We start from the raw sequence: 13,335 nt of genomic DNA, 5'->3' as shown, positions 1-13,335 counted from the left end.
ATTCTCTTTGGGAACGAGGCAATAATCAGGAAAGAAACTCCTTTCACAATAGCCTCAAAGAAAATAAAGTACCTAGGAATTAGCTTAACTAAGAATGTAAAGGACCTTTTTGACGAAAACTTTAAAACCCTAAAAAAGGAAATTAAAGCAGAACTAAGGAAATGGAAAAACCTCCCATGCTCCTGGATTGGAAGAATCAACATTGTGAAAATGACAATCTTGCCAAGAGCTATCTACAAATTCAATGCAATACCCATCAACATCCCAATGTCATTCTTTAAAGAAATAGAAGAGGCAATCCAAAATTTCATATGGAATAATAAAAGACCCCGTATAGCAAAAACACTTCTTAGCAGAAAGAACAGCGCTGGAGGAATTTCAATTCCAAACTTTAGACTCTATTACAGAGCTATAATTCTCAAAACAGCTTGGTACTGGCACAGGAACAGGCCTGAAGACCAATGGAATAGAACTGAGGACCCAGATATTAAACCACAGACCCATGGCCACCTAATCTTTGACAAGGGAGCCAAAAAAATAGAATGGAAGAAAGACAGCCTCTTCAACAAGTTGTGCTGGCAGAACTGGTTAAGCACCTGCAGAAAACTAAAGCTGGATCCTTCTTTGTCACCTAGCACTAGAATTAACTCCAAATGGATCAAAGACCTGGAGGTAAAAGCTGACACACTGAAAACTCTACAGGAAGGAATAGGAGATACACTAGGCCTCCTTGGCACAGGGCGAAACTTTCTTAATAAGGACCAAGAATCACAACAAATCAGAGAAAGGCTGGATAAGTGGGACTGCATTAAATTGCAGAGCATTTGTATGGCAAAGGACATAGCTAGTAAACTAATCAGGAAGCCTACAGAGTGGGAGAAGATCTTCACCAACCAAATAACGGACAAAGGCCTCATATCTAAAATATATCAACAACTCAAAAAATTGAATCACTCCAAAACTAACCTCCAAAGTAACAACCATGCCATTAAAAAATGGGCCAAAGACTTAAAGAGAGTCTTCTCTGAAGAAGAAACAAAAATGGCCTATAGACACATGAAGAAATGCTCAACATCTCTGGTCATAAAAGAAATGCAAATCAAAACAACTCTAAGATTCCACCTCACTCCAGCTAGAATGGCCAGGATCAGGAAAACGAATGACAACAGATGATGGAGGGGATGTGGCCAGGAGGGATCACTACTACACTGTTGGTGGGAGTGTAAACTTGTTCAACCACTATGGAAAGCAGTGTGGCAGTGCCTCAAAAGGCTAAACATAGAACTCCCCTATGACCCAGCAATTCCACTACTTGGCATTTACCCAACCACCCAGAAACAAGGACATACTAAACCCACTAGCACAACAATGTTCATTGCAGCACTATTCACCATAGCAAAGATATGGAACCAACCTAGATGTCCCTCAGTTGATGAGTGGATCAACAAGTTGTGGTATTTGTACACAATGGAATTCTATGCTGCTGTCAGAAAGAATGACATGGCCCCATTTGTTAGGAAATGGAAAGACTTAGAAAAAATCATATTAAGTGAAGTAAGCCAGACTCAAAGGAACTTAGCTCAATGGTTTCCCTCATTCATCATAATCAGTAGAAACCTTGGGCTCTACTAGCAGAGATTTGCAATAGAGCAAAATCTTGATACATAAGGACATATAATGTGAAGCTAATTGAAAGGACCTCCAGGATAGTGAAACAAAAGCCATATAATGAATGATTGTTGTCCTTAATGTACTATGTTGTCTCTCATCTCCTTTGCTCTCCCTTGGTTATCTCATATTGTTACAGTATCTCACTTTGTTATCTGATATATTGAATTTATTTGTATTTGGATATTTGAAATTTGATAGGGAAGGGAGGAAAACCAAGACGGGTGGGGGGTGTGGGGGGGGGAGGGAAACGGGTACCAAGACATGTGAAAGGGTATCAATGTATGTGAATTAATGCACCTTCTATCTGGCAAATATCATGTAACCCTTTTACTAATTACAATAAAAAAAAGAAAATATATATATAAAAAAAGAAAATAATTCTCTTTGTCTTAGGGCAAATCCAATATGTGCAAACGATGTGGAAAATAAGGCAATATTCATTCTTTGAGCCTACAAGTTTTATCTTTGCTTCTAGGATCAGGGAGCAGGAATATATTAGTAACATAATTTGCTTCCCATTAATACCAGATTTCAATGCTTATTTCTCTTTAGTTTAAGTGCATCAATTGTAATGCAAATAAACTGAAGATGGATCAGTTTTCCATTTAAAACTTCTCTCTCTCTCTCTCTCTCTCTCTCTCTCTCTCTCTCTCTCTTCCTCTCCCTCTCTGTCTCTGTTTCTATCTGTCTCTGTCTGTCTGTCTGTCTGTCTGTCTGTCTGTCTGTCTCTCTCTCTCTCTCTCTCTCTCTCTCTCTCTCTCTCTCTCTCTCATATCTTTCTTCCTTGTGCTGGTCCTATGGATTGAACTCAGGACTTGGATATTGTTCTTGAGCATTTTTGCTCAAGGCTAAAACTCTATACTCTACCACTTGAGCCACAGTTCCACTTCTCATGTTTTATTTTATTTTTCTTTGTGTTACTAGCTGGCAATTAGACATTCATGCTGGGCTGGCTATGAACCTTGATTCTCAGTCTCAGTTTCTTGAGTAGTTAGGATTACAACTACCTAAAGTTGTATTAACTTTCTTCTAGGCAAATGTTTTGCTGTGTTTTAATATTTTGTTCTGTTTTTCTATCTATCTATTCATCTGTGTCATTCTTTCTTTCTGTCATCTATCTATCTATCTATCTATCTATCTATCTATCTATCTATGTATCTATCTATCTATCATTGTGTACATTGTAAGGATATTGTTATCAGTGACTCTCTGAATTTAGGGCTATAGCTGTATATGACCATAGTGGAGCTGTAAAAAAATCTCTTCCACAGTGCCACTGCAGTTGCTGTCAAGTCATAGTGTGATGTGTTATTCAAGTGTGCGTGGCTGTTTGGAACAATCTATTGCACTGCCAGTGGTATCAAAATACATCAATAAAATGACATACCATGCATAGAAAAAGATAATAAAATGCTAAATAACTATGCTACTGATTTATGTATTTATCATACTATATTTTCAGTCATTATTTTACAATGCTTTTTGTATGAAAAATATAATAGTTGGAAACTCAAGAAGCTGAGATCAGAGGACTGTGGTTCAAAGCCAGCCTAGGTAGGAAAGTCCTTGAAACTCTTATCTCTAAGTGGAAATCAGAAAGTGGAAACAAGAAAATCAGAAGTGGAACTGTGGCTTGTCATGGTTTTTAGTCCTCGGTCCCTCCTGACCTGCAGGAGGAATAGAGAGAACATGCCCCAACCAGGACAAGCTGAGACAGGAGAGGGCTGACTGACCACCCGCACCCAGCTCCCCCTCACCTGAGGACAATCAGATGTGTTAGGGAGACCAGTCAAGGCAGGGACTCATTTATTGAGGAAGTACGTTCAGCTAATATAGGGTACAGAAGGCTATCAGCACAAAGGTAGGCAGGGCAGGGGAGGCTCACGTGTTTTCTTTCACTATAGGTCTCAGCAGAGAGGGATAAAGCAATAACACATTCGTACCCAATGGTAATCAAGTCTCAGCAGAAAGTGATTCATAATACCAATGATATAGTTCAAAGTTAGGCATGGCATTCATACATGACAGCTCATTTGTGTGGTTATCTTACTCAGTGATGCAGATTCATGAGCCAGCCTCACACTGCACTCGCCTCCCAAAATCTCCCCCATCATTATTTTAAAAGAAGCGAATCTGCCTATCTTAGGTTGGGTGTTTCACTGACTCTGCCTTACTCGTCATGGGGATCTTCTTCAGATCAAGCTGGCTCTGTCTTAGGTTGGTCAGAGCAACATCCCACTGTACCTGTCCCTGGTTGCGATTCCTCTCGGGAAACTCATTTATCTGGAGCCTGATTTTTTTCCATATATTTTTTATTGTACATAATAGAAGGGTTACATGATATTTGCCAGATAGGAGGCGCATTAATTCACATACATTGATACCCTTTCACATATCTTGATCCCCATTTCCCACCCCCACCCCTCATCTTGTTTTCCCTCCTTCCCGAATGAGGCTAGCTAGGATTTTTCTAGGCAGGCATAGAAGACTTGAACCTGTAATCATTCTCCACAAGTGCAGTCTCTACTCTTGCACATCTGTTATTACTGTCTTCTTTGTCTCTAATTTATCCTATCTCAATTTCCAAAAATGACTCTGGTCCCTTCATTTTAAGGGGGTTGATGGGCAAAGATCCATCTTCTGTAACTTCTTCAAGTTGACTCAAGGGACCCTAAAAAGCTTAGCCTATTTTACCAAGGGGTTGCCAGGATTACATATTATGAGTGAAATTTTACTCCAAACCTGGAGGTCATATAAAACATTTAACAACCGCACAAACCTTTTTTTAACAACTATACAAACCTTTTCTTTGGCTACAACAGTGTAGCTTACTTAGCACTCATTTGCAAAGGCATTTTCTTGATTGTTTGGGGAACTTAATCTCTGAGAACATAACAATGCTTCAGTTACCTATGTAGGCCTATATACAGATCCATGGGGACAAAGCCTCAGGTCCACAAACTTCTGAATAAGAATCTGTTGTTCTCCACTGGCCTGCTGGAAATTACTATAAAGAAACTTAAAATGTAAACAATTCTATGCATTGCAATACCAGATTTCTGCAGATTTCAGAATCTTTAGAAAAATCATTTCAACCAGTTCCTCTTTTAAACAATTCAATACTCCTTTGAGACTTTGGAAACATTCAAACCTAATCATTTTCTTGAAGTTTAGACTTAGATTTACCCAATTGCCTTTGTTTCAAGTATAAATTCATCCATTATTTTACATAGCATGCTGACAATTTAATCTTGAATATGTTCACCCACACCCACTCACACACACACATTCATACTCAAAGATCTTAAAGTGCACAAAATTAATATCGGCTGATCATTTTCTGGAAGTTTTAATTTGAAGGGAGTTTGCCAATCTATTCTTGCAGGTAAGAACCAAGATTTAAAACAAAGCTTTCTAACAAGGCAACTTAGCTGAAATTTATTTTTCTTTTTTTCATATATTTTTATTGTAATTAATAGAAGGGTTACATGATATTTGCCAGATAGATGGTGCATTAATTCCCATACTTTGATACCCTTTCACATGTCTTGATCCCCATTTCCCTCCCCTCTGAAATTTATTTTTCTAGAGCTTGTTCCTGATGTCGGACATTGGAGGCTCCGCTCTACTCTTTCTATAAAGGTGGCAAGATCCTTGGTAGTCTTTTGAGTATTGGAGGCTCGGAGGGGCCTTCTTCCAATTTTTCCACATGGCCAGTCCTAAAGCCCACACCTGTTCTTGGTAGGGGACAGGGATAGTAGCCTGCTGGAGGTCTGTGGAAAATGGATCACTGGATCCTGATAGCATCCCATAAGTAAAGATTGGCCACCATTATCCAGGGAGCAGAGCATGTTAAGGCCTCCCAGACCTGCTCAGCCTGGGGATCCGAGATCTCCAAACCTCGGCTTTTAAGAATAAATCTCAACACCTTGAGCACCAGATCCTCATGCTTGGTGTGAGATTGCCCCATCCTTTTGGGGAGAACCTTTCCTTGTACCTCACTAGGCTCAACTCGCCAATGATTTTGCTTTTGATGAGCACTCTTTTCCTGCCCCATGTTGGGCACCAGAATGTCGGGGTTTTTAGTCCTAGGTCCCTCCTGACCCACAGGAGGGATAGAGAGAACACGCCCCAACCAGAAGGACCCGAGAAAGGAGAGGGTCGACTGACTGCCCGCACCCAGCCTTCCTTCACTGGAGGACAATCAGACATGTCAGGGAGACCTGTCAAGATAGGAACTCATTTATTGAGGAAGTACATTCAGCTAATATAGGGTGCAGGAGCCTATCAGTACAAATGTGGGCAGGGCAGGGAGATCCACGTGTTTACTCTCCCTATAGGTCTCAGCAGAGTGATAAAGCAATAACACATTCATACCCAGTGTTAATCAAGTCTCAGCAGAAAGTGATTCATGATATAGCTCAAAGTTAGGCATGGTGTTCATACATGACAGCTCATTTTTTTGTGTGGTTATCTTACTCAGTGATGCAGATTCATGGGCCAGCCTGACCATGCACTCGGCTCCCAACATTGGCTCAAAGTAGTATGGTGGGAGCCTTGAGCAAAAAAGCTCAGGGACAGCACCCCAGGCCCTGAGTCTAAGCCCTGTGATCAACAACAACAAAATAAGATAATGTAAATCCAGGTGTTGTGTGACCCAGTAGGAGAGTCACATTTCTCTAGATTGAGTCTGGAGGATTCATTAAGATATGGTAATTGGATTAGGTTAAATACACACCAGATACTTTTATTTTATTATTTTACTTACTTATTTATTTTTTATTGTTGGTCATGGGGCTTGAACACTGGGCCTGAGCACTGTCCTTGAACTCTTTAGTTCAAGGCTAGTACTCTACCACTTTGAGCCACAGCACTACTTTTGGTCTTCTGTTGGTTATCTGGAAGTAAGAGTCTCATGGACTTTTGTGCCCAGGATGGCTTTGAACTGCAAGCCTCAGATCTCAGCCTTCTGAGTAGCTAGGATTACAGGCATGAGCTATGGGTGTCAAGCACATTAGATGTGTTTATATCAATAACATTTTCTAAGTTGTATTTCTAAGAGGGATTCTCCCTATGATATGTGTTTGATTGAATATGTATGTACATAGATATGTTCATTAGAATGTAACCATTAGAATATCAATGTGTCAATTTATTGATAATAATGAAATAGCAAAACAATATGAATTAGTTTTTACTTAAAAAATTCTACTGCAGCCTGGTATAAGTTTGAAATTACTTTTACTTTTAACATTTTTTTACGGGGGTGGGGGAGTCATGGGGTTTGAATTCTGGGACAGGGCACTACCCCAGAGCTCTTCAGCTCAAGGTTACCACCCTACCACTGGAGCCACAGCACCACTTCCTGTTTCATAGTGGTTAATTAGAGATAAGAGTCTCATGGATTTTTTTAGTGCCCAAGCTGGCTTTGAACTGTGATCCTCAACAAGACTGAATATGTTCAACAGGTTGACATTGACATATAAAATATGTTTTTAGTAAGCAGTATGCCTCAGTTATTAAATCCAGTATAATAGTCTTAGTCTATTGATGATATTATTTGGAGAATTTAATATAATTACTATTTTGTTTCCTCAATCATTTTATATTTTCCTTTGAACTATTGCCTTTTGTTATTTTCTGATCCACCTATGAGATTAATCAAAAGATATTTTATGCAACGCTTCTATTAGACTGTTAATGCATTTATTAAAAATGCTTCTTATTTAAAAATGTATTATACAGTTTTGAAATTCATTGTTTGAAATTCAAATATCTAGCTCATTGCTGTTGAAATTATTTCTTTGAATTGTTTAAAGAATTGATGATTTTTATTTGATACTCTTCTGAAGTGACATAGTTTTTCACTAAATGCTTTGTACCATATTTGAAAAACTTTAGAGATTTCATAGCATCTTCCCCCCTCAGCCAGAGTAAGGTACTTATTTAATTATTTATTTATGTGTTTATTTATTTAGTCAGTCCTGGGACTTGACCTCAGTCAGGAACCAGATGCTATTCCTGAGTTATTTTGTCAAGGCTAGCACTCTACCACTTGAGCCATTCCTCCAGTTCTGGCTTTTTAGTGGTTAATTTGAGATAAGAGTCTCCAGAAAGCTGGGCTCTGGTGGTTCATGCCTGTAATCTTAGCTACTCAGGAGGCTGAGATCTGAGGATCAAGGTTTGAAGTCAGCCCCAGCAGAAAAGTCTCTGTGAGATTCTTCTCTAGTTAACCACTCAAAAACCAGAAGTGGTGTTGTGGTTCAAGTGGTAGAGCACCAGCTTTGAGCACAAAGAGGCTTAGGGTCAGTACCCAGGCTCTGAGTTCAAGCCCCATAAGTTACTGACAAGAAGAAAAAAAGGACAAAGAAAAAACAAGAAAAGACTCTCCTGGATTTCCCTGCCCAAATTGGCTTTGAACAGTGATCCCCTGATCTCAGCCTTCTGAGTAGCTAGGTGTACAGACCTGAGCCACAAGTTCCTGGCAAATGGATTTTTCTTTCTTTCTTTCTTTCTCTCTCTTTCTTTCTTTCTTTCTTTCTTTCTTTCTTTCTTTCTTTCTTTCTTTCTTTTTTTCTTGATTTCTCTCTTTTTCTTGATTTCTCTCTCTTTCCTTTTGTCTGTTCTTTTTTTTTTCTTTTTGCCAGTCCGGGGATTTGAACTCAGGCCTAGGCACTGTCTTTGAGCTTTCTCAATGCTAGTGTCCACCACTTGAGCCACAATACCACTCTCTGCTTTTTCTGTGTACGTAGTACCAAGGAACCAAAACTAGGGCTTCGTGCATGCTACGCAAGCACACTACCACTAGGCCACACTCCTGGCCCTGAGCTCATTTTCTTAATCCAATTGTTTACTAGCATCCATGACACTAGCATTATCTGAGTTTTTACTATTCTGAGGCAACACCCTTTAGCAACTTTGAGATAAAGTTTTAGAGTTCTGTTTATTTAGGGAAAGTGGTGGCGAAGATCTGAGTCATGAAGGATAAAACTTCAGGTTTTTAGACCTGGGAATGTCTATCTTGATCCTCTGTAGCAAGATCAATTAGGATTTGGTGAATTAAATGGGGAAAGCATGGTATTAGTAGAAGTGCTTTTGTTGTTGTTTGTTTGTTTTTGATGCTTCTTCTTAGGAGCATGCCAATCTCTCAACTCTCTCCCTAACACCTCTACTCTAGCCCTGTAAAATTGTATTTTCAGATTTCCTGAATATCTTCTCTAAGCTTAGTATGAGCTGGTCCTCTCAAATGAATGCTGGAAAGATCTCAAGTTTCTGTTGCTCAGGAATCTTATATTATGAACTGCTTCAGTCTTCCCCAGCACTTTACTTAACTTTATCCTTCTGTGTTGCATGTGAAATTAAACGTTGTTTACAACAGGACTACTGAGTCACCACAGATCCAGGTCCCAAATTCAACTCTTAGGTGAAACAAAAACAGCAGGAATAGCACAGTTGACAGTGTTGAAAGTGACTTGATTCATTTGTTCCAACCACTTAAAAGTAACACATTGGTGAAATCCTCTACAATTTTGCGTCAAGGAACATTTTTCAAGATTCCCTTGTTGATTTGACTCAGCCACTTCTAGTTTCTTTTGCCCTTTTCTTAGACATTTGTACTAAGAATTGTTTCTATTTGGATAGAACCAAGGCATTTCTGTTGTCATCTAGTGCATTCTGTTTTTGACAATAGGAAAGAGAAGACCTTTAATAAGTTTTTGATTCGAGACCTTAAAGAGTTCTATCCACATGATAGCACAACCTTGGTCATAACAGGGAAAATGCAGTCATTGTTCTGGGAAGTAATTAGGTGGTGATTTGGAAGATGAAGATAAAGGATTTGAGAACACAGTGTGTGGGGAAATGGAGACATGGGAGCGGGAGAGAGTGTGCTGCATTGTTTGGGGCATTTATCAAGAAGTCTTCCTTCTACATGCTTGGAGTTCTGTAGCAAGAATCATATACAAATGGCCGAACTCAGAAGCAGTTGGTGGTATACTTCCAAAACTAAAAAGATATGCTTTCAGGCTCAAAGGCTTCTCAAGTGAGTAAGGTAGAGTAAGTGTTGAAGAAAAATAGGTTTATGTCAAAAGCCATCGCCATGAAGTGTGTATGTTACAAGAGAAAATCCTAAAACCTTTCTGAGTGGGAAATTTTGAAAAGAATGTTTAGAAAGGAACAAGGCACAAAGAAGTCTCAGTGCCCTTCGGATATAATGTCATATATAATGTCATTAGATAAAAGTGCTAGTTATCAAAGTTAGCACAGGCTTTGTTCTAAGTTCTTTGTGCAGGGATGTCCTGGTTTTCCTTTCAACCCAATGAAGAGTATATTTATGATTTGCCTTATATTACTTTACTGTACTTGTTGTAGGGCTTGAAGTCACAGACTTAACTTTGCTTAGCTTTCTTGCTCATAGCTAACACTCTACTACTTTAGTCATGTCTCAGATGAAGCATTTTGCCAGTTAATTTGCAGGCAACTTGTAGAGACATTTTTGATGGTCAACTTTCAACAGAAATGCTCAAATCTCAAACTCTTGATTAGCAAGACTTATAGGTGATATCCACTAGATATCTAATTTTTATGAAAGGAAATTAGACTCAATAATGTTAAATAACCTACCTAAGGTCACATAGGAGATGAGAAAATATCTACAAATTCAGAAAGGCTGTGTCTAGCATGTATGGCAGAATAATGCTGAGGACAATACATTTTCTTTTCTTTCTTTCATTTGTTGGTTATAGCATGTGAACTCAGGGCTCTGATGCTTTCTGTAGGCGCTTTTGCTCAAGGATAGCATTCTGTAAGTTTGAGCCACTGTTCCATTTCCAGTTTTGTGGTGATTGCAATTAGAGTTAAGAATTTCATAGATTTTTCCCAAATGGGCTGGCTTTGAATAGCTATCCTCAGCTCTCATCCTCCTCCTGAGTAGCTAGGGTTACAGGTGTGAGCCACCAGTGCCTGTCTGGAACATGCATTTTGTGTAGATGCAATTACACACATGTTAGTGCAAAATGAATACCTTTGTGAACACGTTGAGAGGTATGCATAGAAAGTGTATGTAATCTTGATTAAATCATACAGAAAATGAATGTGAATGCTGAAAGAAGGCAGAAGGATTGAATTGCAATTTTTTTTTGAGGTGGAGCTGAGGAACTGTGTTCAGGATGACTAGAGAGCTGTTCTAGATACAAAGTAATGAAGGTGTTCCAGGGAAGATGAATAGGATGCAACATCACCAAAGGCATCTATGAGCTAGACTGAAAGGGTGATTACAATGGAATGACAAGGTTTCTCCATGTGACACAACTGGAAAAGCTAGTGGGGTCACAGATCAGACTGGAATCTTGAAGGAGAGGGGTTCATGGCTTTAGGTGCCTCTCTGCTAACTGTGAGACTCAAGGGACTGTAGAACCCACAGATGGCACAGAGGGACAATTCCAACTTGGTGAAAGATCTTGATGAGTGTAAAATTTCAAAGTACTGTTGAGAACTTCTTGGCAAAGCATAATACTAGAAACAAGTCAAAATAATTTTAAACAAAGTTAAAAAAAGCAATAGACTGCTAAAAATATTTGCCCTTAATAAAGAAGGGAAAAGATTTCAATTTCAACAAATAGAATATAAAAAGAATATAAAAACTTCAAATAATTTTAAAAAGCAATTTAAAGTTGAAAACCCAATTTAAGGGAGATGAAATTCAAATAATGCATACAAATATAAAAAGGAAAAAATTGAATACACAAGAAACCATGGCAATACAAATTAATGAAATTGGGTATTCTTTTTATTCATTAGTTGAGAGAGAATGGAGAGAATATAAAATATTCTAACTCTGGATGATGGGGAAAATGAAAATTGAGAAAATAAGTCAATATAAATATTTGGGGCCAGTGTGGAAGGCTCTCATTTAGTTGATAAGGCAAAATTTTGCACTTAACCCTGCATATTTCATACTCTTGGGCAGAGTGAAGCAGGCACAAAAATATTTGCTACAATGATGTATGTGGCAGGTAAAAAAGGAAGCAGAAACATGAAACAATAATCTATGGCTTAACAGATAAATGTATTATCATTTAGCATGCAAATGTAAATAAAAGAAAACTTTTTCTATGGAAAATGGTAAATTATGGAACATCCCTTAAAGAAATATTATGTACAGAAAAGGAAACTATAGTTGTGTGGAGAGGGGGTGGAAGAAGGGTGTGCCTGTTCTGAATCTTAAACTCAGGGATTGGGTACTATCTTAAATTTTTTACTCAAGGCTGGTGGTCTACCACATGAATCACAGCTCCACGTAGGGCTTTTTGGTAATTAATTGGAGATAAACAGTCTTGTGGATTTTCCTACCCAGACTGTCTCTAAACTATGATCCTCAGACCTCAGCTTTGTGTGTAGTTAGGACAGTTCACACAAGCCAGTGGTATCTGGCTCAGTGAAATCCAGGTGTCAATGTTTGTTTTCTTTTGTTTTGTTTTTTAGAAGAAAAAAGATAAGGAAAATTACAGTTGTATGTGAAAGAATATACGCAAACCAATCTGATCTGAGTAAAAGTATTTGATGTGGTAAGCAACACTAAAAAGATGCAAAAATCTTTGAGAAAGAATTGAATAATATCAATTAAGTTAAATTATCCAAATAGATCACTAAAAGGAATACTTCCCTTTCTGTTTAGTATGTATCTTTTCACAATATATGTTGACTATTTTAATATACATAATTAGATACATGAAAACCTGATAGTTGTGGTTGGTTTCTTGACTGTTTTGATACTTTTATGTAGTTTTGTAAACTTTCCTGTTTTTTCCTCTCAAAGAACAGTTATCATGTTTTATAGTAAACAGATGAATTGATGTCATCTTATACAATTGTTTTATAAGATCTGGAGCTGGATAGCAATCTCTGCATAAGGAAGCATGATTGTTCAGCCTGACTTAGAACAGAACAGATTAGAACGAGCAGAAAGAGAAGAATTTCTTATATTCACCTTGCTGGTTTTGTTTTTTTTTTTGACACTGTGAGATTAAATAATGAGAACCTGAAGTGGGAGACTGGATATTGGTTATTTGCCCTTTATTGATGATTGATTAAGCCCCTTAAGAAGGAATGTTCAGAAGGGAATTGGCTTGGGTATCAATTTCACACAGCTCTTGAAAGAGAGATTTTGGAATCTGAAGCTGTTTTTTTCCATTGTCTGTGCCTTCAATCCTGATGCTCTAAGGACACAGAATTCTCCTGGACACTTGACTGAGGCTCTGATCTTTGGAATCATGTAGACCACTGCCATCTTGAATACTGAGTGATGTGAATGTGCTTGTGTTAAATCCTTAACCTCCAGTTCCTCACAGCAGGATAGTCTTAAAAAAGTATATTTGAAAAGGACAGGGTTCTAATCTGATCAGACTGGAGATCTATGGAGATGAAATCAGACCCTTCAGAGAAAGGGTTGACACACATGCTGGGTGCTGGTGGCTCATGCCTGTCATCTTAGCTACTCAGGAGTCTGAGATCTGAGAATCATGCTTCAAAGACTGCTCGGGCATAAAGAGCATGAGACTCTTTATCTCCAATTAAGTAACAGAAAATCAGAAGTGGTGTTGTGGCTCAGGTGTGAGAGAGTGCTAGACTTGAGATGAAGAACTAAGTGAAACTGCCCGGGCCCAG

This window comes from Megascapheus bottae, chromosome 5 (genome assembly GCF_031878675.1).
Source record: "Megascapheus bottae isolate mThoBot1 chromosome 5, mThoBot2.hap1, whole genome shotgun sequence".
In the NCBI taxonomy this organism is placed as follows: Eukaryota; Metazoa; Chordata; class Mammalia; order Rodentia; family Geomyidae; genus Megascapheus; species Megascapheus bottae.
This window is presented reverse-complemented; position numbering follows the sequence as displayed.